General features: G+C 38.9%; 1 protein-coding gene across 9 annotated transcripts in view; it reads left to right on the top strand.

Moving 5' to 3' along the window:
• Positions 1-24355, top strand: part of Chrm3 (cholinergic receptor muscarinic 3) — a 483981-nt gene that overhangs the window by 126365 nt on the left and 333261 nt on the right. For 6 of the 9 annotated variants that reach the window (XM_076572922.1, XM_015998736.3, XM_076572921.1 and 3 more), the window contains exon 2: positions 13452-13560. The exons of the other annotated variants lie outside the window; for them this stretch is intronic. The gene's annotated coding sequence lies outside the window, so the exon portion shown is untranslated. The remainder of the gene's footprint in view (positions 1-13451; positions 13561-24355) is intronic. 9 annotated transcript variants of the gene reach the window in all.

Below are 24355 nucleotides of genomic sequence, written 5' to 3'. Positions count from 1 at the left end.
GTAGCAAGTAGTTTCTTTGGGTGAGTCTGATAGACAAGATGCCCAGTCCCAGGCTTTCTTTCAAATTTATACCAGATTGTATATCTTTTTGTTGATTTGTTGTTATTTATTTTTTACATTTTATTTAGAGTATGTGTGTGTGTGTGTGTGTGTGTGTGTGTGTGTGTGAGTGCGCGTGCACACGCACATGTGCATGCAGGCAGAAGACAGCTTGCAGGATTCAGTTTTCTCCTTCCATCATGTGGGTCCTAGGGATAGAACTCTGGTCACCAGTCCTATCAGCAAACACCTTTACCCACTGAGCCATCTTGCCTATACATATAAATGTGCATAAGCATTATCCACTTCCATATCTCCCCACCCTCTTTTGACCTTTCCTCACTCTCATTAGTCGACATTTCTCCACTAGACAGTGTTGTAGCCGGGAGTTCTCCTGTGTCCTGTGGCCACTCAGTCCCAAATAAACACACAGAGGCTTATATTCATTACAAACTGTATGGTTTATGGCTCAGGCTTATTATTAACTAGCTTCCATCTTAAATTAACCCATTTCTATTAATCTATGTATTGCCACATGTCTTGTGGCTTTACCTGTGTCCCATTACATCTTTTCCCCCTAGTGGCTCTAAGTGTCTCTCTGGACACCACCTTCTTCTCCCTGTATCTCTCTTGGATTTCCCACCTGGCTATAACCTGTCTTATCAGCAGCTTCTTTATCAACCAATGGTAGCAACACATATTCACAGCATACAGAAAGACCATCCAATAGCACAATGTCACTTCTACTCTCATATCATATATACCTATCTGATTTTATGTCTGTGTACAAGAACTAGGGACCACAAATCAAAGGAAACATTTGTCTTGCTGAGATAGCTTTGTTTGCTTGTTGGTTATCTCCAGTTGCATCCATTTCCTATAAATGCCACAACTTCATTTCTCTTTATGGATGAAAAACATCAATTCTTTATATATTGCACATTTTCTGGTCTATTATTCTGTTGTTGGACACCTTAGGTTGGTTCTATAACTTAGCTGTTTTGAATAGAAATATGATAAACACTGTCTTAAATCCACCCAAACTACTGAACCTGTGTCTCACCTGTTATCTCTTTGTAAACCCAGTATGCCCATCTTTGTGTTCACTCTAGATTCCTAGAGATTTAAGGACTACATTTTCTATATTATACATGCATACTAAGTTCTCATATTATCCTCCTCCTTCTCTCTTTCTCCCCTTTTAGAAACAAGCCTTCTGTGGTTTTCAAAATAAATACCAATTTTACTGACAACTTCTATATTTATCTCCTCCACAAGACAGATCCCTGCCATTGTGCATTCCTGCAATCTGGCATTTGATATAAGGAGGCCACCCTCCCTTTTACAGAACTTGAACCCCCACACTGTAAAAATTGCTCTGCCTCTCCTAAGACTGGGAGACTTTGAACATATTGATAGAGTATTCAGTGAGTTGTGGCCAAGTCCATTCTCAAGCCTCATGAAGTACGCACTAAAACTAGATGAATATGATTAAGAAAATTGTTACTGTAAAGGTTTTTCCCTGAGGCCTTTGGGTAGTGAGTCAGAGACAAGAACACTACCCACAACATTGTGCCCATCCCAGTGCTTCCGTATCTTGGCTGTTTGGTTCCATCATCCCAAGGACTTTTTTCCTGATTTTTTTTTTATCATTTGATAACTTCATACATGTAAACAATATATTTTGATCCTATCTACCCATACCCCTCCCTTTAGTGATATTGTAGAAGCCCTTGAGACTCAGGACAGGCCAATTTCAGCTGAGTCCCTGGGCTTGGACTTAATGGGTCTTAAAGCCTCTCAGGAGACTCCATTGGCAGACAGGTTGGGAACCCTCATTTGAACTTACTTGGAGTCTTATCTGGGTTTAAAGTAGATTGAAAAGAGACATTGTCTTTTTTCCAACATAGGAAGAAGTTGAAATTGAGTTAAGTAGTCAAACTTACTCATAACCAGTATGCTAAAACAGATCCTGTCCCAACCGAGAATCTTCCTCCATCACAGCCTGTCCTTTCTATGTTCAAATAGTCCTTAAGGAAGAGCTGCTGATCTAAGTTACCCTGTAATTAACTGATTCACATCTCCACCTAATAGGGTTCTTTTGTCCAGTCCTGTACAGCTGAATCTTGCTTCTAAACCTACAAAATCTGGTTAAGGTACCACACACAAATCACTGGGTTTTAATATTAATATAAACAATAACTTTTCTTTATTTAAGTGCTTTAACTAGGCACAATGGTATACCTGCCCACTAGATGTAACCACATTGAATATGAGGGTTGGCCTGGTATGAGTACTTTCTAGAGGCCCCTAGTTAATGTGATGTCCCCTCTACCTTCAATCAATAAAAGCTTTTCAATACCATGATTGGGCCTTTGATGCTGTTAAGTGCAAGTGTGTGCTCTTCACGTCATGACTGTGTTGGATGAGACTAATTCTTGAACCAGGGACTGAACATCATTATTTATCAGACTTCCTTTTCTTTGTTACATTTTCTTTGCCACCAACTGTAAACCAAGTCTGCCCATCCACTGTGACAACCACAGTGGTGAAAATAATTTCCACTAGCTTACTTTGACATCTACAAACCATAGTGAGTCTTTTATGAATGCAAGTTCATTTCACGCTAGCAACCTACAGAAGAGTTAGTGTATTTATCCTGGTTTCTCAGGTGAAAAAAAAAAAAAAAAAACAGTCACTTGGATAAAGTTTGCTCACCAAGATAACATAGTTAATAAATGACAAAACTAGAAGATCTAAACCTAGAATGTTGAATTTTCAAAACCTAAGCTGTTGAACAAGAGTTGTGGAGACCAAATTTCTTTTTTTTTTTTAAAGGAATGCTTTAAATATAAATCTAGGACCAACCTTTATTTGTATCTTCCCATTTTTCCACTCACTGTGTCTTCACCAGCCTTTTCCTTAACCACCACTGGCACACAGATTGCTGACAATCTAAGACAACTGGGTGTCTTGCCATGTGTTACTCTTGAGGTCTAGGGTATTTGCTCTCTACTTTAAGATGAACTGTCAGCTACAATTTTTAAACTCTGTTCAAATGTCGAACAATTCTCTGGGAAGCTTGGACTAAGTTCCTGTGTCTGTTAATTTGTCTGTCCTCTGTGTTTTTAAAGTCCTTGGTCAATACTCCATTACAGATACATCACTTAGTAGCTAGCAACTACTGGGGCTTTAATTAACCTCGCTTAGCCTCAGTTTTCCCATCTACACAAAGCATGACAGTCAACGAACCCATCTTGAAAGCTTTTGAGTATGAAAGAATATAATTCATTTGTAGTGATTTGAATGACAATGGTTCCATAGGCTTATATGTGTGAATATTTGGTACTCAGTTTGTGGAACTGTTTGAGAAGGATTAGGAGGTATTGGAGGAGGTGTGTTACTGGGCAGGGGGGCTTTGAGGTTTTAAAAACCTATGTCATTCCCAGTTAGCTCTCCTTGCCTCCTGATACTGTCTTAAGATACAAACTCTCAGCTACTGCTCCAGAACTATGCTTGCCTGTCTGCTGCAATGCTCCCTGCCATGATGGTCATGGACTCTAAACCTCTGGAATTATGAGCCTCAAATTAAGAACTTACTCTTATAAATTGCATTGGTCATGGTCATTATCATAGCAATAGAAAAATAACTAAGACAGAATACAAGGTGGTATTGTGTTCCCCAAGAAATATTGTATACCCTAATAAACTTATCTGGAGTCAGAGACAATAGCCACTAGATACAAAGGCTAGAAAATGGTGGCACTCACACCTTTAATCCTAGCATTCCAGAGGTAGAAATCCCTCTGGATCTCTGTGAGTTCAAAGCCACATTGGAAATAGCCAGGCATGGTGACACACGCCTTTAATCCCAAGAAGTGAGCCTTTAATCCCAGGGAGTGATGGCAGATAGCAGAAAGGTATATAAGGCGTGAAGACCAGGAACTAGAAGCATTTGGCCTGGTTAAGCATTTGGCTGGTTAAGCTTTCAGGCTTTGGAGCAACACAGTTCAGCTGAGATTCATTCTGGATGAGGACTCAGAAGCTTTCAGTCTGAGGAAACAGGACCAGCTGAGGAATTGGCAAGGTGAGGAAGCTGTGGCTTGTTCTGCATCTGATTTTCCAGCACTCACCTCAATAACTGGCCTCAGGTTTGATTTTATTAATAAGAACTTTTAAGATTCATGCTACAACTGAACTTCATATTACAGTGTAAGAATTTGAAAAATGTTAACTATGCCATTCTATTTCATCTTACTGTACTAATGCTTGTGTCATTGTAGGTTCACTTCTGAGGACTGTGAACTTCCCAGCTCTGGGTTCTTGGCCAGATTTACAATACCAGACATGTGTTCTTCCTCCTATGGAGCAGACCTTAAATTCAAACAGAATGTGGCTCATTATTCTCAAAACATTTGGGCCATTATTGCCTTCACAGCATATCTTGCCATGCATGTTATTATTGTAGTTTGCAGGGTTGCTGACTTTTCTCCCTGAGCAGCCTGCCTAGCACCTTCTGGTACTATGAAAGCTAGCCAGCAGAGAAGAAGCTTCCTAGTCATGTTCTCAAACTTTTAAAAATATTTTCTCCTGCTATAAGATTGCTTTGTAGGAGGGTGGGCATGATGATCTGTAATTTGTATTTCTAGGTTTTGCCAAGTGCTTAGCCCAGAATGGAAGCCTGTGAGCTCATGCATGTTGCTCAACTCCTCCATCCCAAAAGAGAAGCCCCACATAAGCCTGAAATGGAGCTTAAAAGAAAAGTATAAAAGTGATTGATGTAGAGGTTCTTTAATAAATGTCATCCTCTGTTGTTATTTACTTTTAGAAATGCAATGGCCCCGTTTAGGACACAGGCAGACATTTTAGCATGACTGGTTTCTTTCTCTTACACTGAGACTATGGTAAGTCACTATTGCCCATGCTGCTGGCTAATTGACCACAGATAGCCCTCTGTGTAATGGGCCCTGATTCCTGCAGCTCTGTAAGAGCCAGGAGAAACCTGTAAGTCACCTGCTGTGCTTCTTCAACAAGGATGAACACTTCCCTGAGTGGGTTCCATTCACCCTGACTTTTGGCTGACCATCTCTTTGAAGGATTGGGACATGACAATTGCAGGATAAATGAGGTCCCTTCCTATAGATATCAGTGATCTAATGACAGCAAATGCCAAAGCATGACTGACAGTGTGCCTACTAACCTTCATTACAAAGAGAACCCGCAGATCCTAGTGCAGCAGAGGTGAAGGAGAAAAATAAAAGAGCATTAATTTAATTTGAGATAGAGGCAAATTCAAATACTTTTTTCTGGAAGAATCCAACTTGGCTATTCCTTCCCTGATTCAGGGGAAAAAATCTATACTTGTTCCACCCCCTCATCACCTCCCATTCACTTCTGAACTCGATGATGTCTTTTTCTAGTATCTGATGGAAGGGTTTGGCAAAGGCTGCCTTTCAAGAAAAAAAAATCATTACTGGGAAATATATATAAGTCTTGCTTTGCCTGAAAAGGCGATTCACCAGACTTCAGCATGCCCTGTGAATGGTTTCCAGTGACCTAAAAATTCAGAAAAGAGGAAATATGAAATTGTGTTTCATATGTCAATAATTACCTGTGACTTTGCTTGGGTAATTATATCTTTTCATATCTCTAGCCATTCATCATTCATCACTAGAATACACCTGTCTGCAGATGTTGACATACAAAGGGTCAAAACTGACTTCAACACTTCACTTCAACCTTTTCTTTAAAGGACCTTAGCTTATTTTCAAAAATTTAATTATGTATATATCGGGAAGGGGTAGGAGATGTTTTAAAGAAGATTTTTAGGAGAATTTTCTATAAATTAGCAGGCAGGTAGAAAAAAAGTGCAAGGGAATTTACAACATGCAGAATAATCAACTAGTTATATAGAATAAAATAGGCCTTGTGTTTCTTGATTTTAGAACCTAACATAAAATGCACCAGTTAAAGCCATGTAATATTGCATGGAGGGATGTAAACCAAAGGATGGAGAATTTGGAGATAAAACTCTTTCAATAGCTTGTGGTAATTTCATTTTCATACATTGAGTAAGACGAGCCTGACAGAAAAGGATTCAATCTGTATGATGTTGTTTTCATGGCATTCTGGGAAAGTGTGCAAGTACAGAAATCATTTGTTGGGGCTATGGTAGTGGTAGAGAGTTGACAGGAAAGAACATGGGTAACGTTCTAGGGATGTGGGGTTGTTTTATATTTTGACTTTATATTTTATACCTCTCTGTTTGTTAATAAGATTGCATCAACCCTCATGCCAAAAAGACTGTTTCCATACATTATTCCTAAAGGAGCATACTGAGTTTAATTATTTGACCAATATTACCAATATACGGAAGAGCCTCAGTTTACACACAGGTGACTTGGCCTTTACCACTGACAGACTGAGAAACATTTACCTGATAGGAAATTTGTTCTGGTGGATGATTTAATTGCACTCCCAAGTTCCAGACTCTCCCAGTCTAATACCTCACATGCTAAATGTGTTGAACTGACTTCTCCAGTTATATGTCTAGTTCTTTTTTGGATTATTATTTGTTTTATTTTAAAACAAAGAGTCGTGTATATTCTAGCCTTGATCTACTCAGTGACTACATGACTATGAACCCCAGTTTCTGTGAAATACAGATAATCCTAAAAATACTAAAATATTGTGAGAATAAGAGCCATGCACATATAAAGGATTCACCCGAGTTCTGGGCATGGGCAGGCATGTGAGCAGCATTAACTGTAACCATGTTCTTGCTTAGCAGAAGGAATGGGAACAGAGTGAAGGGGTGGAGGAGTGGGGGAGAGGCAGAAGAAAGAGAAAGAAGGAAGGGAAAAGCAGAAGCATGTGGTTAGAATAATGAGCTTTTAGCCAAGCCTTTCAGGGAGGTTTCCCAAGCATCTTTTCCTTTAATTTACATAGTTCCTATCCTCAATGCAATTAATGAATATGATAAGTCTCAGTCTGAAAGTGACTTTTAATCCTTTCCTCTATCCCAAGACAAATGCTCCGGAAGCCACTTCCTCTGTTCTCTTTGCTGGCCCTTTGCTCAAACTTCTGACCTCTTTTCTGCATTAGCTAAACTCCTCCTCACCCCTTAACAAAAGGGCTTGACCACTGCTGTACCACCTCAACAGCTCTGATGCATGGAAGAGAGCCCTTTGTCCTCTGCCTGCCAAATGGATGTTTCAACCCAATTAGATAATGTTGGAGCTGGATGTAAAATTCAAATAGACTACAGAGATGCTCTATTTTGTAAGTTATATCTGAAAAAGCCCACTGATTTTTCTCTAGTTAATTTAACTGTCCTTATTTCAACTCCATAGGATATAGCCACTGGAACACCAGTCCAGAGAAAGCAGCACACAAAGAAGTTCATTTTCAGTATGGTTGATCTTTTAAAGTTTAATCGCTAATAAATACAAGCATGAAGTGACAGCTGTGTCATTACAAATGTAAACACACCCATAACCTTACTCAGAGGCAATTTTAAACAATCTTGGAAACACCTCCTACTTTCATTATGCCTGGATTATTCTCATGCAACTTACCTTTTACTTTCATTTATTGTTTCCTATCTAGGCACCAGGGCCATCCAAGCAAGGTACTAAAATACTTAGTTCAAAAGCCAGCAGGATGGCTCAGTGGGTAAAGTTGATTGCTGCCAAGCCTGATGACTCCAGTTCGATCTCCATAATCCACATGGTGGAAGGAAAGAACTGCAATAATCGCTTCTCAGGCTTTTGGCTAAGATCAAGTGTAGCAATAATTATCTCTAATGAAACATGCTTTTAAAATCATAATAAAGAGAGAGAAAATATAACTTTCATATAATTTTCTATATAAGAAAAACCAGCTCCAACTAGCATTTTATGTGTCATGAATTAACATTTTCCCTGGCTTCCTAAGTCCTAGATATGCTTGAACTGGTGATCTATCAAGTGTGAGACTCTGGGCACAGGTAATCCCGAGAGGAAGAGCCAACCCCTCCCAAACAAGGAGTATGTTCCATTCCCCCAATGATCCATTTCCCTAGTCACACAGTCAAGGTCACTTTTGGTGTTTTCTTTGTGACATGGTGCTTTTGATTATATAGATTTCTATCAGTTTGCTGTGGCTTTGTTCTGTGATGGTGTGATAAGAATAAGGGAAGAATCCATTTCCTCATGCATAGTGCCAGTGGGTGGGCTAGAAATTCCTCAAATGAACATCTGAAGTTCTGGATGAGTGCTAAGTGAGATGCCCTCTACAAGGTTGACCTTCTGTGTCTCTGGTCATGGTGCTTCTCTGGTCAAATATCCTTGCCCGCTTTCAGAAGGAACTTCAATGTCCTTTTAGTATGTTGAAATTTTGTTGATGTGTTTGTTCATGTGTATGCTGGTGCACATTTTCATGTGTGTGGGCACACAGGTGTACATGAGTTTGGACACTAACAGTCTACTGCGAGTGTCATTATCGAGCCCCAGGAATCTACCTGTCTCCACTACAGAGCTCTGCAATTGGAAGTGAGTACCCGCATGCCTAGCCTTTTATGTGGGTAACTTGGAGCCTCATGTTTACAAGGCAAGTGTTTTACTGGTTGCAGTATCACTACCAGGCCATCACGTTGGCATTTTTATCTTGATAAAATACAGGGCGGTGTGTTAGCTGCCCTCCTTGCCGGTGTGACTGAACACATGACAGAAGTGACTTAAGGGAGGAAGGATTTATTTTGGCTCATGGTTTAGAGGGCACAGCCTGCCCTAGCAGAGAAGGTATAAGGGAAGGACTCAGGATAAAACTAGCTCCTATTCAGAACAGTGGGAGCTTGTAGCTTGCTTGCTGACATTTCAACCAATCAGAGAATAAAGACAACTCCAAACAAAAACAGCCACAGTATAACCCTCAAGGGTCCAACCCAGGATCCTCCTCCTGCCAACTTCTCTAGTTGCACCACAAGCTGAGGGCTGAATGTCACAGACACGCGAGCTTGTGGGGAACTTTCCATATTAGAGCCATAATGTGAAGTTTGGAGGGTAGGTGTCCCGTACAGGCCCAGGTGCTGAAGACTTATCCTGAAGCCTCACACTACTGTGGGATGCTAGAGCCTTTCAGAAGCAGGACCCAGAGGAAGTGGAGTCACTGAGGGCACACCCTTGAATAGAACAACAAGACCTCAGTCTCTTTCTCTTTTTCACTTGACCACACAAGCAGATTTTCTCTGCCATAGCATATTTTTCTCTTCTTGCACCTGATAGGCCCAAAAGCAACAAGAAAAAAACAATTATTGGTTGACACCACAAAACCGTGAGCCAGGATAAACCTCATTTTTCTCCATCACTTCTTTATCTCAGGCATTTGTTACAATCAGAGAAACCTGAATGACATGGAAAATGTTGGCATAATTCAACCTTTGCTTGCAGGAAGTAAGCTTCATAATGTGTTAATTGCTTATGCTGAGTGGGAAGCTGTAAGGTGAACTGCGTCTATTTTAAGTAAAGTAGGTGGTTTAAATGACTACATTTCAAATAAAATTTCACTTCAGTAGTTCTCTAAATCTTTCTCTAAATGTTTCCATTATGGTTGGTAAAATAGACTAATAAACAGCTCTCCCTAAGTCTGATCATGCTCTGAAAAGAAATGAGAGGCCATCCTGAGGGTCTGGGATGTTACTATTTATTTTAGAAGTTTATATGCATTATCTTTTTTTCAAGTGTGCATTCGAGCACCTTCAGATTTCCATTCTCTCAGAGAAACCAGGGAACTCATAACAGCTTATCTACAGCCACCATTTTCCCACTAATCTACCACCCAAAGACTGTATTAATAGTTTATATTCTGTGCTTTTATACACATCATGTCAACATAGCCTCCATGTTTATGATAGTATTAAGCCATCATATAGGTCGAGCAGTTTAGATTACACAGTGATAACTCTCTCCCTTTTGTTGTTAAAGCCCCCCACATTCCAGTGGAAGATCACACATCCAAGAATATTTGGGCAGCACAAATTGGTCTTGTTGGGTTTTGAAAACAAAACAAAAAGAACACAAAGTTGTGTAGATAGTGGTAGAGACTGGATCTGGGAAAAGTAGGCAAAGGGATAGTGAATATGATCAAGACTCTCAAAAAATAACAAAAAATTTTAACAACAGCTTCAGGTTATTGTTTACCCAGAAAATTATCTGTGAAAAGAAGCTTAGAGTGAAAGTGAGAACAAGTTTAGTTTGTTGTAAGGAAATGTCTAGACTACAGAATTCTGTATTCTGTGCGGTGAGATGACTCAGTAGGTAAAGGTGCTTGCCAACAAGGCTGATGACTTTAGGCTCCACATGGGAAGGAGAGAACCTGATTCCTACAGGTTGTCCTATTAGCATGCTATGGGTGTATGTATTCTCTCTCTCTCTCTCTCTCTCTCTCTCTCTCTCTCTCTCTCTCTCTCTCTCTCTCTCTCTCTCTCTCCCTCTCTCTCTCTCTCTCTTCTCTCTTCTCTCTTTCTCTTTCTCTCTCCCTCAACCTTCTCCCCTCTCTCTCTCCTTCCCTCCCCTTCTCCTTCCCTCTCCCTCCCTCTCCTTCTTCCTCTGTCTTTCTCTCCCTCTCCATCTGTCTATCTATCTCTGTCTGTCTATCTATCTATCTATCTATCTATCTATCTATCTATCTATCTATCTATCTATCTATCTATCTATCTATCTCGGCAGAGTTTCTCACTAGCCTGGAATTTACTGAGCAGGCTGTTCAGTGAGCCCCAGAAATCTTGCCTTATCTGCTTCCCACTGTTGCGATTACAATTGCACACCGCCACACCTGGATTTTAACATAGACTCTTGATCTAACTGAGGTCTCCATGCTTTTAAGGCAAGTACTGCCTATGCCACCTCCTGAACTCCCACATAGACAAAATACTATATGACATAAAATGGTATGATATTAATTATAGTAATGATTTATGTAACAAATAGTGTATCAAAATATTTATAGCTCCTGGGTCATAATTTCGAATGAAGTGGGTTTTTGTCAAATGACTGCAATTTTACCAGTTATCTAGAGAAAGCCCAAAGCTAGAAGTTGTAGTCTACTTAGAGAAGACACAAGGTAGAAGTTAGGAATGGGGCACAGGAGAGGTCTGTACATTGGACAGTTAAATCCAGTCACCTGTAGTAGGCAAAGCAGATGCATTAACAGTAGCAACAGAAAGGGAAAGAGTGGGATGGAGCCAGAGCCAAGGGAGCAGAGCTGGCGATCATACAGCACAAAGCACACACTGTTGTTCCCTGCACACTCGTTTTAGAAGCTCTGAGAACAACCCTGTTCTAGAAGTGATGGAAGTTGGCTTTGGCAATGAAGTCAGTTATTCAAGACCCTAAAATAAAACTATGCTGGAAATTTTGTTCAGGGTCAGAATTTTCCCTCTGAAACCCAGATTTCCTTTACTCCAGTTTATTATTGGATAGGGAGCCATTTTGTCATCTTCCCCATTATCTGTGCTTAATTCACTTCTGTGAGGGAAGATGAATCTTTGACATCTAGTTTTCAGTTTCTCTCATTTTGCTGAGAGCACAAAGCCAGTGCTCTGATTATAACCTTTTTGATGCCTTTTAATTGGAAAGACACATCTGCACAGAAGACCGCATCCACAGTTGGTTGTGTAACACACCCATTTTGTGCATTCTCACTTCCATCTTTCTTTTTCTCTCATCTAGGCATCCTTGTTATGGTCCTCTTTGCCCTTAGGTAAAGTCATATGGATGGAAACTCTTTCAACCCTCTTGAGCATTTGGGGATTGGGGAAATTCCCTGATGGTACCAAATGATGTCTGCATGGATAGTTTAGACTAGCAAGGCAGACTATATTTCATAAAGGCTCAGTTCCCTCATGGAAGTATAAATGAAGTCAGAGTCTTTATGTGAATAAACATCTGTGTCCATGTCCCAACAAAACTTCATAGAGCCTGTTATTTGAAATAAAACAACTTATGCAATTCTTTTTTTTTCTGAGCTGAGAATTGAACCCAGGACCTTATGCTAATTAGTCAAGCACTCTACCACTGAGCTAAATTCATAGCCTAAACTTATGCAATTCTTATGACTTGTTTAAAGATGTAAAATCATTCTTAATTCACAGGCTGTACAGAAGCAGGCAGTGAGCTTCATGCTCCCCTGCTCTGGACCACACAGCACCGAGCTGCTTTTCTAAAGGGTGAATCATTGGAGCCTCCAAGCCAGCTGTTTCCCTACATTCCAGAATAATTGCTGCTAGCTCCCAATTTCCCAGCTCTTGATTACCTATAGAAGTCCTATATACTGTGATAATTTCAATTTCCTTGCATTTCTGCAGTTCTTCCCCTGGGCATCCCAGGATGAGGAAAGGTGTCTCAGTCAATTACCAAGCTAGTGTCTAATCTAGAACAAGAGTATTGTTTTCTCTTGGTAAAATTTCATTATTTAAACATGTCAGTCTTTGAAGAGATTTTCTAATTAAACTAATTTAAACAACTAACATGGAATTGTTAAATAACATATTTGAATTTCATTCAAATAATTTTTCAAATACTTCATTCTATTTTTTACTTCTTGGGAATGTGTTCAAACAAGAAGATAACATTGGCCAGTAAATTACAAGATAGACAAATGTGTGAATTCAGATCCTGACAATTACACGCTAGTGCCTGTGGTTGTGGATACCAGACATTCTTTGTATTCACTCAGCAAATATTTGTACATGCTGGGGACTATCCTGAAGTGAGATTTTTTTTTTACATCTATGTTGAGAAACAGCAAGAACTAGAACATTTTCAAGAGCCACGGGGGCAAACAAAAGTCATTTATTTCATCGTATATGATATTCTTAACATCTGTCACTTGTGCTACCTGACCATGGAATACAAGCAAGTTTAGGGTGAAATGTGCTTTGCATGCTCTAAATGGTGTGGAATCCAACCCATGGGATTTGTAAAACAAGATGGTGAGCTACACTGAAGTTTTGTTATCAAGACTAAATGAAATATCATATATAGGAATTAGCATAATTCTCAGGACATACCAAATCCTTATCAGAGGATAGGTTTGCTTTTTGTTCAATTTGCTTCTTACTGATAAATTTATGTCTTCCCAGAAACATTGTAGCAATTTTCTACTACAACATTTCTTAATCATACTTAGCATTGAACTAAATTTATTTCTTAGTCATACTTTACACTGACTAAATAAGCAGTATGTTCTCATGGCTATACTTCACACTGTGAGCAAAACAGAGGTATGTAAATGAAGGTCCTTCCTGTGACTTTTTTTTTTTGGTCAAACATCTATTACTACTATTATGATGCAGCTTGAAAAGACATTCTTGTGAAAATGATATTACTGATGCCTGTTGACTGATTTTGTAATTGTTTTTTGTGTCCATTTAGATATGACTGGTGATGGCATTTACTTCAGTTCTGAGTTGCTCAGTGGACTGTGGATTGAGTGAACCATATCCTTTTCCATCATGATACACAACAGAAAGTCTCTCCACTTGTAGGTATTTTTTATTCAGCTTTGTTTATGTGATCATGTAATTGAGATCTGTTTTTAAAGTATAAATTTATAATGAAAATTGTCCACCGCGTTGATAGTATGAAATGTGATTGTAATTAGTCTCTCAGTTTCAATTCATTGTAAGATGAAGGCATACCCTAAAATACACCTGAATTAAATATGAATAAATCAGTAGGGTGCTGTGATAGCTGATCTTGGTTGTCAACCTGACACATCTGGGGAGATGAAAAGCTCAATTGAGGAACTGCCTACATCACATTGGCCTATGGGCATATCTGTGGGGTATTTTTATGATTAATATGATGTCAGAGGGTCCTGGCCACTGTGGGTGGTACCATTCCTAGGCAGGCAGACTTAGGCTGTATAAAAAAGCTAGCAATCCAGTGGGAAGCATTCCTCCATGGTCTCTGCTTCAGTTCCTGCCTCCAGATTCCTGGCTTGAGTTCTTTCTTTGGATTTCCTAGATGATAGACTATAACTTATAAACCAGGTAAACCCGTTCGTTTCTCAGACTGCTGTTAGTCAACTTTTGTCATAGCAACAGAGCCTCATACTAGGAAATTTAGCTCTGTTAAGTGAATATAAAAAGCCATTGGAAAATTTCAGTATCTTCTGGTTCTTTATTACTGTATAACTACAACTGAAATAAGTCTGCCTTTTAGCTAGTTTAATACTTTGAAGCAGTTTAGTTTTATTCCAACAAGACATTCATGTGCTTCTACTTACCCACATCCTATTGATAACTGGTGGATTGTATCTACGGTGTTATAAGAAGGAAATTGTACTCTGAGGACTATACTTGTAGTTTTGGCTTCATTTATCACCCAATTAGTCAGCTATTCTCCAAGCTTTGGATTTCTCTGAAAAATGAAAGAATCATAAAATAATAATTTCTCCTTCACCTAAATTCCTAAGACTATTCTGACAGTCAAATGAAGGAATGAATATGAAATTCTGATTTAGCTGTAAGACTCAAGTTTTATGAACAGGAGATGTTGCTTAGATAGTGGAGTGCTTACCTACCATAAACAAGGCCATGGGTACCATTCCCAGCACTACCTAGACTGGCATCATAGGACATGCCTGAAAACCCAGCACTATGGAGGTGGAGGCAGAAGAACCATGTATTCAAAGTCATCCTAGGCTGTGTATTGAGTTCAGGACCAACTGAGACTACATGAGATCCTATCTCAAAAAAAGAAAGAAAGAAAGAAAAGGAAAGGAAACAAGGAAACAAAACAACAAAATGAGTTTTATCTGCTGCTAATTTACAAGTGGGGAGAGGGAAAGAGTTGTAACCACCATGTTTTAAAGTATTTAAAATAATAGAGCTTCATATTTTGTATACTACCCACCTAAAAGATACATTATTAAAGGAATAATTTGTGGTCCATATTCATTTCATGCATATGAGAAAATACATAAAAATATGAGTTTTTCAATGTCAAGAAAATACCAAAGAAAAACACTGAAAAGAGCAAAGATTCAGGTTTTTCAATTTTTTTGAGATTATGATATAATTACATCATTTTCCCTTCCCTTTCTTCCCTCCAAACCCTCTCTTGTACTCCTCGCTCTCTTTCAAACTCATGGCCTCTTTTTCTTTAATTTTTGTTATGTACATGTATTGCGTGTGTATTCCTAAATATATAAATACCACCTTCTCTGTTTGTATAATGTTACTCATATGTATACGTTTTCAGAAATGGCCACTTGTCTGAAAATCTGCTGTGTGTTTTTGAGGGGGTGGCCAAGCAAAGCTGCTCGCCTTGTGACTAAGCAAGCATTTACCCTCTATGACTTTAGTGTTCCTGTGTGTGTGTAATGGAACTAGTAATAAGACACTTTAACTTATCACACAGTGTGGATTGTAGAAGTTAATATAAATAGGCAAGTAGCTCACTGGTCCTGTTAGAGAGTGCTTAGTGTTCAGTGCTTGGGGAATATGGAATCACCATCAGGGGAGCAGTCCCTAAGATCAGAAAGCTCCAAAGTCCTGTGTCCATTGACCGTAGAACCTAGAATGGTCATTAAATCTTTTGACATCTCCATTTCTGAGAAATAAAATGGAGATAATTGCATTCTACTCCATGATGCTTTTGTTAAGATGTCTTAAGCAAGCCTCTGAGGAATACTCACAGCTACAGCCTTAACTAGATATTTTAAAGATATAATAAAAAAATATAACATAGTATGATTTTCAAGTAGAAATCAGATCTCTTGACTTTGAAAGTGTTCTTGCTATATACTATATTTAGGAGATTTTAAGAAAGCTGTAACTGATTTCATGATTTCTTTTCTTAGATATGTAAATCTTGAATTTTATTATTTATATAAGTATGGGGACACATGTACCATGGTGTTCCTATAGTGGAGTCCATTTTCTCCTTCTACCATGTGTGTCCCACAGATCAAGGTCAAGTCTTTAGTCTTGTTGGTATGAACCTTTTCCTGCAGCACCATCTCATCATCTTGCATATTGAGTTTTTGTTTTTTTTTCTTTTTAAGATAGCAAGTAATACAAATCAAGTTACAAATTGCAAACCTACCTTGAATATACCATCCCATATAAAAAATAAAATTAAGCCAGGCATGGTGATACATGTCTGGAACCCCACCCAGCATATTAAGGAGGCTGAGGCAAAGGGACTTCCAGGACAGCCTAGATTGCATAGAGATTATCAGGTTAGCCAGGATTATATTTTAAAACTGTGTGTCAGAAGACTGATAGGTCTGGTGTGATCACTCAGTGGGTGAAGGCACTTGTGACCAGACCTAGGGAACTTGAGTTCATTCCCAAAAACCTACACAATGAAAGGAGAAAACTGATTTCCACAAGTTGTCCTCTGACCTTTGTAAACATGCTGAGGAATGTGGGCCTGTACACATAACACACACACACACACACACACACACACACACACACACACACACACACACAAAGTAATATACAGACAGACAGACAGATGAGTGATAGATGTAAGCCAACAGAGGTTGTAAGCAGGAGAGCTATGTTTTCTTTGTTATTAAGTTTGGGTTGTTACCACACTTCAAACTATTCATTTGTTTTGTTGTTCAGGAGAGGAAAAAGGGAAGAAAGGAGGTAAAATGTAGACCACATCACAAAACTAAGGGGAAAGACGGCTTAAACTTTCACTTTCCTAATCACATACTCAGCATCGGATATTAAACGTGTCTTGTTAAGAACAAACATCCAATATTGTCCTCTGCACTTGCGTTGGATATAATTCAGTAGTTCATAATGGGTGGCATTTTCCAAATGAGTCATGATTTGTTCCCAAGGTGGGAAGTGCTGATAACGAGGGTGGTAACAGAGCCAAGCTCGTGAACCCACGCTTTGTGTCCATGTCTGTAGTTCAGCAGTTGCCAACCTGAAGGCTCTCACTCACGCCAGAAAGCCATGGCCTGTCCCCCGCACATGTTAATTATAAACCACCTGAAACAGCCAAACAGTGTTTGGTTTTGCCACCTCTGGATCCACCCACATTACCAGCCAGAGAGTTTCACATGTAAATTCCATCTGACTTTTAATTCAGGTCATGATGTTATCTGTGGCTTCTGTGTGTGCTCTGTCCGTCTTGTTTGTTTTTTCAGTAGGGTTTTCCATGAAGAGAGCTGTGGTGGTTGTGGAGGAAGCTGCTGAGAATAATGACTCTGGGGGTATAGTCCTATGCACCATGGCCATAGCATGTGGCCACTGCTTCACTATCTCTAAGTAGGGACCCTGTAAAGAGATGTCATTGGTCTACTTTCCCTACTCCCTGTGCCTTTCCACATTTACAGTCTCTTAGTGTTCAAAGCATTCACATTTTACTGTCTCATTAGACATTAGGCTACAAGGATAAGAATAAGTGGGGTCATTAGTTTGCAATACCAGCCTTATTAAATAGAGTCTCGTGAATTCCTACTTATTTTTACTGATTAATGGCCATTCTATTTGTGATGTTTTCCCTAAAGTTTATTTGCGACTTTAGAAGTTTCCCTCTGTTTAAATTAAATTGATTAAATTGGGTTTCAATCTAATACTTGTTTTTTAAAAAAGCATCTCTAAAAACACACAAAAAAATCAATGAAATGTGTCATTCAGTGTAGAAATGGACAGAGCTCAGTGAAGACATGGGGTATTCAGACTTTGAACTTTAATGTAAATTGGAGACAGAAAGTAAATAAAATCTTTATCAGTAGGATTTAAAGAATTAGTTGAAAAGATGTAGACATAATTAAGCATAGTGTTATCATGGGAGAGGAAAGGGAAGACGACATAGCGTTATCATGGGAGAGGCAAGATGAGTCTCTTAATGTGAGAACCTACTAAGTGGCTGGATATGTGGCTCAGACTGTAGAATACTTGCATAGCATGTGTCACTCCTTGGGTTCAATCCCCAGCATGGTATGTGAGTACCTGGAAGGTAGAAACAGAAGGATCAGAAGTTCAAGATCAACCTCAATTTCATAGCCAGTTCTAGGACAGCCTAAGTGAACTTCCTGATAGTAGAACTGACGAGCTCTGCATTCTCTGAAAGTTATATGGGGAGCTCAAGTGTGGGCTGTCAATCTTTTTTGCCTCTTTGCTGAATTCTACTTAAAAGCACTTTAACGTAGTACCTGTCATGACCACACATGTGGTGCATCAATCAAACTCCTGTTCTATCTTGCAAACTCAGTTTACAGACTTTGCCATCCATGGAAACTCTCTCAGTGTTCCTCTTAAATCTGGCTTTTCCCTCCTATGTTTCCCTCTCTGTGATGTGTCCATCCCTATATTGTAGATCAAGCTCCGTTATTTTACAGTGATTGATACACAAATCATCTGTCCTGTTACTCTGTTGGCTTATTGAAGTCAGTCTCTGTCTTAATTATTCTTGTTTCCTAATGTCTTTCAATATGCACTTACTGATTAAATTCATGATGCCAGTGAACACCCTGTGACCTTAGAGTGAACAGAAAATAACTTTGTTTGATATGGTTCAAATATTTCTAGGAAAGTCTTTGATATGGATATTATTTATAAATTATTATTAATCTAAATCTAAACATTTATAACCAAGAAAATTTTTTAAAAAGTCTCCTTCAACATATCCCAGGTTTATATCCCATTAACTAATTTTAGCAAGAGATTTTAAGTGTCTTAAAAATGTTTAAGTCAGCTGGACTTAGTGGTTTATACCTACAATCCTCTCACTTGAGAAGCAAAAGCAAAAGAATCAAGAGTTCAAGGGCATCTTCAGCTACACAGCCAGTTCCAGGTCAGCCTGGCCTACATGAGACCCTGTAGTTGAAAGTTTTCTTCAGTCCTGCCTAGCAGTCCCACAGCTGCTTATAAAACAATCACTTGGAGACTTCATATTATTTACAAACTGCATGGCCTATGGCAGGCTTCTTGCTAGCTAGCTCTTATGATTTAACTCAACCCATAACTATTAATCTATGTATCACCATGTGTTCCATAGCTTTACTGGTCTGCTGGCATGTTGCTTCTTTGGCAGCAGGCTGGCATCTGTCTGCCTCTGCCTTTCTTTCCTGTATCTCTCCTTGTATTTCCCACCTGCCTCTAAGCTGCCTTGCCATAGGCCAAAGCAGCTTATTTATTAATCAATGAAAACAACATATGTTCACAGCATACAGAAAGACATCCCCCAGCAAGACCCCATCTCAAAAACTCACAAGAAGGGAGGCTGACAGAGATGGCTCAGCAGTTAAAAAGCACATGCTGCTACTCCTGAGGACCCAAATTCAGTACCAACATCCACATCTCAGGCTCACAAGCACCTGTAATTCCATCTCCAGGGGGGCAGAAACCTTCTCCTGGCCTCCATGCACATGCACTCACATGCACATACTCCACATGGCCACATACACATGATTAAAAATAAGTTGTTTTTAAAAAAAATCAAAAGAAAGGTAAAAGTAAATGTAGAGTTGACTCTGCTACCTTCTCAGTTTATCAATAAGCATATTATTTTTAGAATCAGCCTCTCAACAACCATATAGTTTCCAACTTCATGTTAGCTCAGAACAGAATGATTACCTCTAATCAAATTTCTAAGAAAATAGTTTTTAATGTTTATTTCATCATAATAATTATTGAATTTATTGTAATTGTTTTTGTCCAACACTTCCAAACTGAGATCATCATGAAGTATTATTAGTCATTTAATTTATATGCATATGCACATGTGCCTGAGTATGTGTACAGTGCCCATGCAGACAAGAAGAGGGTATCAATACCCTACACAAGAGTTACAAATAGTTGTAAGCCATCATGTGGGTGCTGAGAACTGAATCCAGGTCCTCTGCAAGAACTAAATACACTCTTAACTACCTAAGCCATCTCTATAGCTCCCCATAAAATATTTTTAAAGTACACATATGAAAGCAGCTATTTGTATATATAAACATTCATATGTTAGAGAAAAAGCACGTGTATGCTTTATCTAAATACTTAAAATACATATTTCATATGTCCAAGAAAGAATCATATTAATCTGGTTTTCTAAGTGTGGACAATGTATATGTTAGGGATTTTTAAACATCCGTGTATGTCTGAGCTATTTATTTTAAAATACAGTGACAAATAACAGAACTAAAACAAAAAAAGACCCTACAGCAATGAATAAGAAACTAAATATCACATAGAGAAGGACTTAAAATTGTTCAGTGCATATTATCAAATTGTACCATTCTGCAGTTTTGACAAGAAAGACTACTTATTCCATTAACATGATGTTTTTCCTTAATATGTATGGTAGGGAGGGAAGCATACATGTGTCACGGTGCACCTGTGAAGTTGAGGGGACATTTGGGTATCTGTTCACTCCAAAAGGTTTCTGGAAGTGGAACTCAGGTCCACAGACTTGTGTAGTAAATGCTTTCACATTGTGAGCCATCTCACCTGCCCTAAAATGGTGCTTTCAGTCTCAGCAAGCCCCTTGGCACCTTACTGTATACCAGTCATACACAGTGAGGCCAGTCTGAGCTGATATGTTCAAATTATTAAGAAGCAAAAATTACATCAAGCAGCTCAGCCACTCTACGTGGCTATAGATAGGTAAGTGGAAGGACTAAGCTAACAAAGACATTTTTAAGAGAGGAAATTGGGCTGACAGTGTGCACTGGTATTCAGTGTGTGGGCTATTTTAGATTGACATGCATCCAGTGCAAAGAGGTAATCTTGAATGAATTATATATAAAGAATATTCATCTGGTTATGTAAGCAGAAATATAAGAGTTATGTAGGCATTAGCACACTGTTAAAGCTTTGCATGTTCAAGTAGTTTGAGAGGTATAGCAAGAATAATTCAATTATATGTTTTTATTATTCCCAGAGATGATACTTGGCAACGCTCTGGGTTGTTTCCAAGTAGTATTTTCAGTTTCTATTTAATGTGCTTCAAGTTTAAAATGTTTTATTGACTGGTTTTAACATATTTTTTACTAAAGGACATACAGTTGTGCATTGAAATTGGATAGCAATGTCCACCATCTGCCGAGTTTGTGACTAGGCAGTGAGGTGTCTTAGACATTCAGTCATTTGTTATCACAAAGAGAAGATGCAAATTGCGTGAAGTACACTGTATAGGTAGCCAGGAAAAAGCATGTGAAAAGTAAGGGAACAGAATGTGCATATGTGTCCACCTGTGTGTGTCTGTGTTTGTGTGTGCCCGTATTTTGTGTGTGTGCATGTTCGTGCTTATGTGATTGTGTGTGCATGTGTGCATAAGGTGAGTGTGTGTATGTGATCTTTGTGTGTATATGTTAGTCTGCTCGTGTATGTGGAAAAGGAAATATTAAATACCTGTATTCCTTTACAACTAGTAATATATAAAGATTATTTTTCTTTTTAATTAATTTACTTATGTATGTGTACATGGTGGGGGATGCAGATGTCATAACACAAGTGGAGATCAGAAGACAACTTTATGGAGTTGATTATCTACTTCCAAGTTTAGTTGGGGTCTGAGAATTAAATCTAGATCTTCAGGTTTTACAGCAAACACTTTTACCTCCTGAGTTATCTCAGATGGCCCATTTGGGTTTACTTGTCTTACAGCTGTATTGGGCATCACCCATGCTGGACTACTGCTCCCCAATGGACACACACGCACACCAATAAAGTTGACCTGAAACAACTGCATCTCCTTTTTATAAGTGAAAGAATCCATGCATGTAACTTTCTTCCAAGTGTCACTTCACATTACAAAACTTGGCACCATTACTCACTAAACTTCAGATGCTAATCATATCCAAATAGTGTTTCAGCATGGTGCCCATGTCTTGTTTTTCAAAGGGTACATATATTTCTGTGATTGCTCTATTCATCCTAATATTTAGAACTGTCATAGAAGCTAAAGTAGAAATCCTCAGGACTGTCATGATGAGATTGTACTGAAAAGAACTGTTATGGTGACTGGAGGCAGACAGAAAACCACCGGTGAGGAAACCCTGCCAACTTCATAACAACAACAAAACAAATTGGGCAATTGTTTTTGTTGTCTAGTCTAAATTCAGAACTGTCTGTGCTGACTCATGGAGTTAATACCACATATTGAGTTTTTATTACCAGTCAGAAAACAGAGCTATGCAAATAGGGCTATTGATCTGTACACATTCCTGAATCTGAAGTGTAATTGGGATGTATGTTTAAAAGCTTATGTCAAAGCAACAGTTCAAACACTGGAAAAACAAGTGATCAGCCACATTGCTCTACCAGGCCAGTTTTCTAACAGAAGGGTTAATCAATCATTTTTAGTGATTTTGAGATACAACCTAATGATCTCTTTATTAGGCTTAGCAAGTCAAGTAAGTGTCATACTTACTCACTAGACTGCAGTGACACTGTTTGGCCCATTTATCCTGGGGGAAATGGGAAGCATAACTATGCATGTGCTCTAAAACAGTATCTCCTTGAGGCTGGCCAGATGGCCAGATGGCTCAGTGGGTAAGAGCACTTGCTGTGCAAATATAAGGACCTGAGTTTGGGTCTCAGCACCCATTAAAAGTTGAGTATGGCTCTACATGTGCCTGTAACGCCAATGATGGGTGGGGAGCAAAAATAGGAGAATAGCTGGGGCTTGCTGACCTCTAGCCTTGCTCAGGTTTAAGGAGAGACCCTGTCTCAAGAGAATAAGGTGAAGAGCAATAGAGAAGGATACATGATGTCCTCCACTGTCCTCTGCACACACAGGCTGATGTAACTATGCACACATCTGAGCATACACCACACACACATACTACAATCATGCATGCACACACATATGCACAACAAAAATTTTAAAATATATATGTTTTTGTCTCTCCGTGAAACACAGATTCATGTCTGGGAGCTTAGCTATGTTTTAAGTTCTCTGAATATATGATTTCAGTGGCTTTCTCAAATCAAGATATTCACCTTTTAATGCTCAATACACAAATAAGCCAACTACAAAAGATTTTCTAAACATTAATAGTAATCCATCTGTTAAGTTAAAAAAAATTTAAAAATTCAGATTTCTAGAATATAGACAAATGATATGTGGCTTTTTGACTATGGGGTAACGTAGTGTGGAGATGAAGACACACAAACTCTCAATGTTAATTCTGCCTCTTCCTCCTATACTTTATGGAGGCAGCAAATTTTAAATGATTTCTCACAGAAAAATGATTAACAAAAGACATCTAGACTCCCTGCCCAGAGTACCAAGGGCCGACACAACACAGCACTCTGAAGAGACCAAAGCTCCATTACAGGATCTAATGCCACTAGCATTGAGCCTATCAGCATGCATTAGCTAGTATCCTTTGCCTACAGCTTCCACATAGAGGAAGTATATATTATAAGGTACAAAAATTGAAATGTTAATGGGGCTGGAGAAAATGGCACAGTGGTTCAGAGTGTGTGCTGCTCTTCCAGAAGGCCTGAATTCTATTCCCAGCACCCACATTGGGTGACTTACTACTATCTGTAACTCCAGTTCTTAGGAATGGAACACCTTCCTCTGGTCTCCACAGGCACCCACATACATTTACACACACACACACACACACACACACACACACACACACACACACACACACACATACACACTATGTACACATGCAAAAACAACAACAAAATGTTCCTGGTGCCTATGCTCCTGTATCCAAATGGCTACTGAGCAGAAAGTATCCTTTTTATATGAGTTCTCCCATGATTCTTCAAACTTCTAAAACTCTCCTCCTCTTTACCTTGTGTACTTGTCCCTTTGGTTTTATAGCTTAACTGTTGCAATTAAGTGTTCAATATGACTCCAGCATTAGTCTTATGGTACTTCATTGCCCTTGACATCAGAGATACTTTATAACACACTTAGTTACTTTTCTATTGTGGAGATATGGCATCATGCCCAAGACAACTTGTAGTAGAAAGAGTTTAATTTGGGGTTTATAGTTCTAGAGGATTGGAAACCATCATGGTATGAGCATGGCAGCAGGCAGGGAGGCATGGTGCTGGAGCAGAGCTTTATCTTGAGACATAGTCATGAGGCAAAGAGAGATACACTAAAAATGGTGTAGGTGTTTGAAGCTTTATAGCCCACGTCTAGTCACAAACCTCCAACAGGGCCACACTTTCTAATTCTTCCCAAAGAGTTCAACCAACTGGGAACTAAGCATTCAAATATATGAGCCTCTGGGGGCATTCTCATTCAAATCACACACAAACGTCTAGTTGTTTTACTTTGTGTATATCTTCAATTGCTAACCCTCCTTTGTTTTGAAAATCTAGACACATTTGCAG

This window comes from Peromyscus maniculatus, chromosome 5 (genome assembly GCF_049852395.1).
Source record: "Peromyscus maniculatus bairdii isolate BWxNUB_F1_BW_parent chromosome 5, HU_Pman_BW_mat_3.1, whole genome shotgun sequence".
Classification (NCBI taxonomy): domain Eukaryota; kingdom Metazoa; phylum Chordata; class Mammalia; order Rodentia; family Cricetidae; genus Peromyscus; species Peromyscus maniculatus.
Note: the sequence above shows the minus strand (reverse complement) of the source record. Positions and strands in the feature narration are given on the sequence as shown.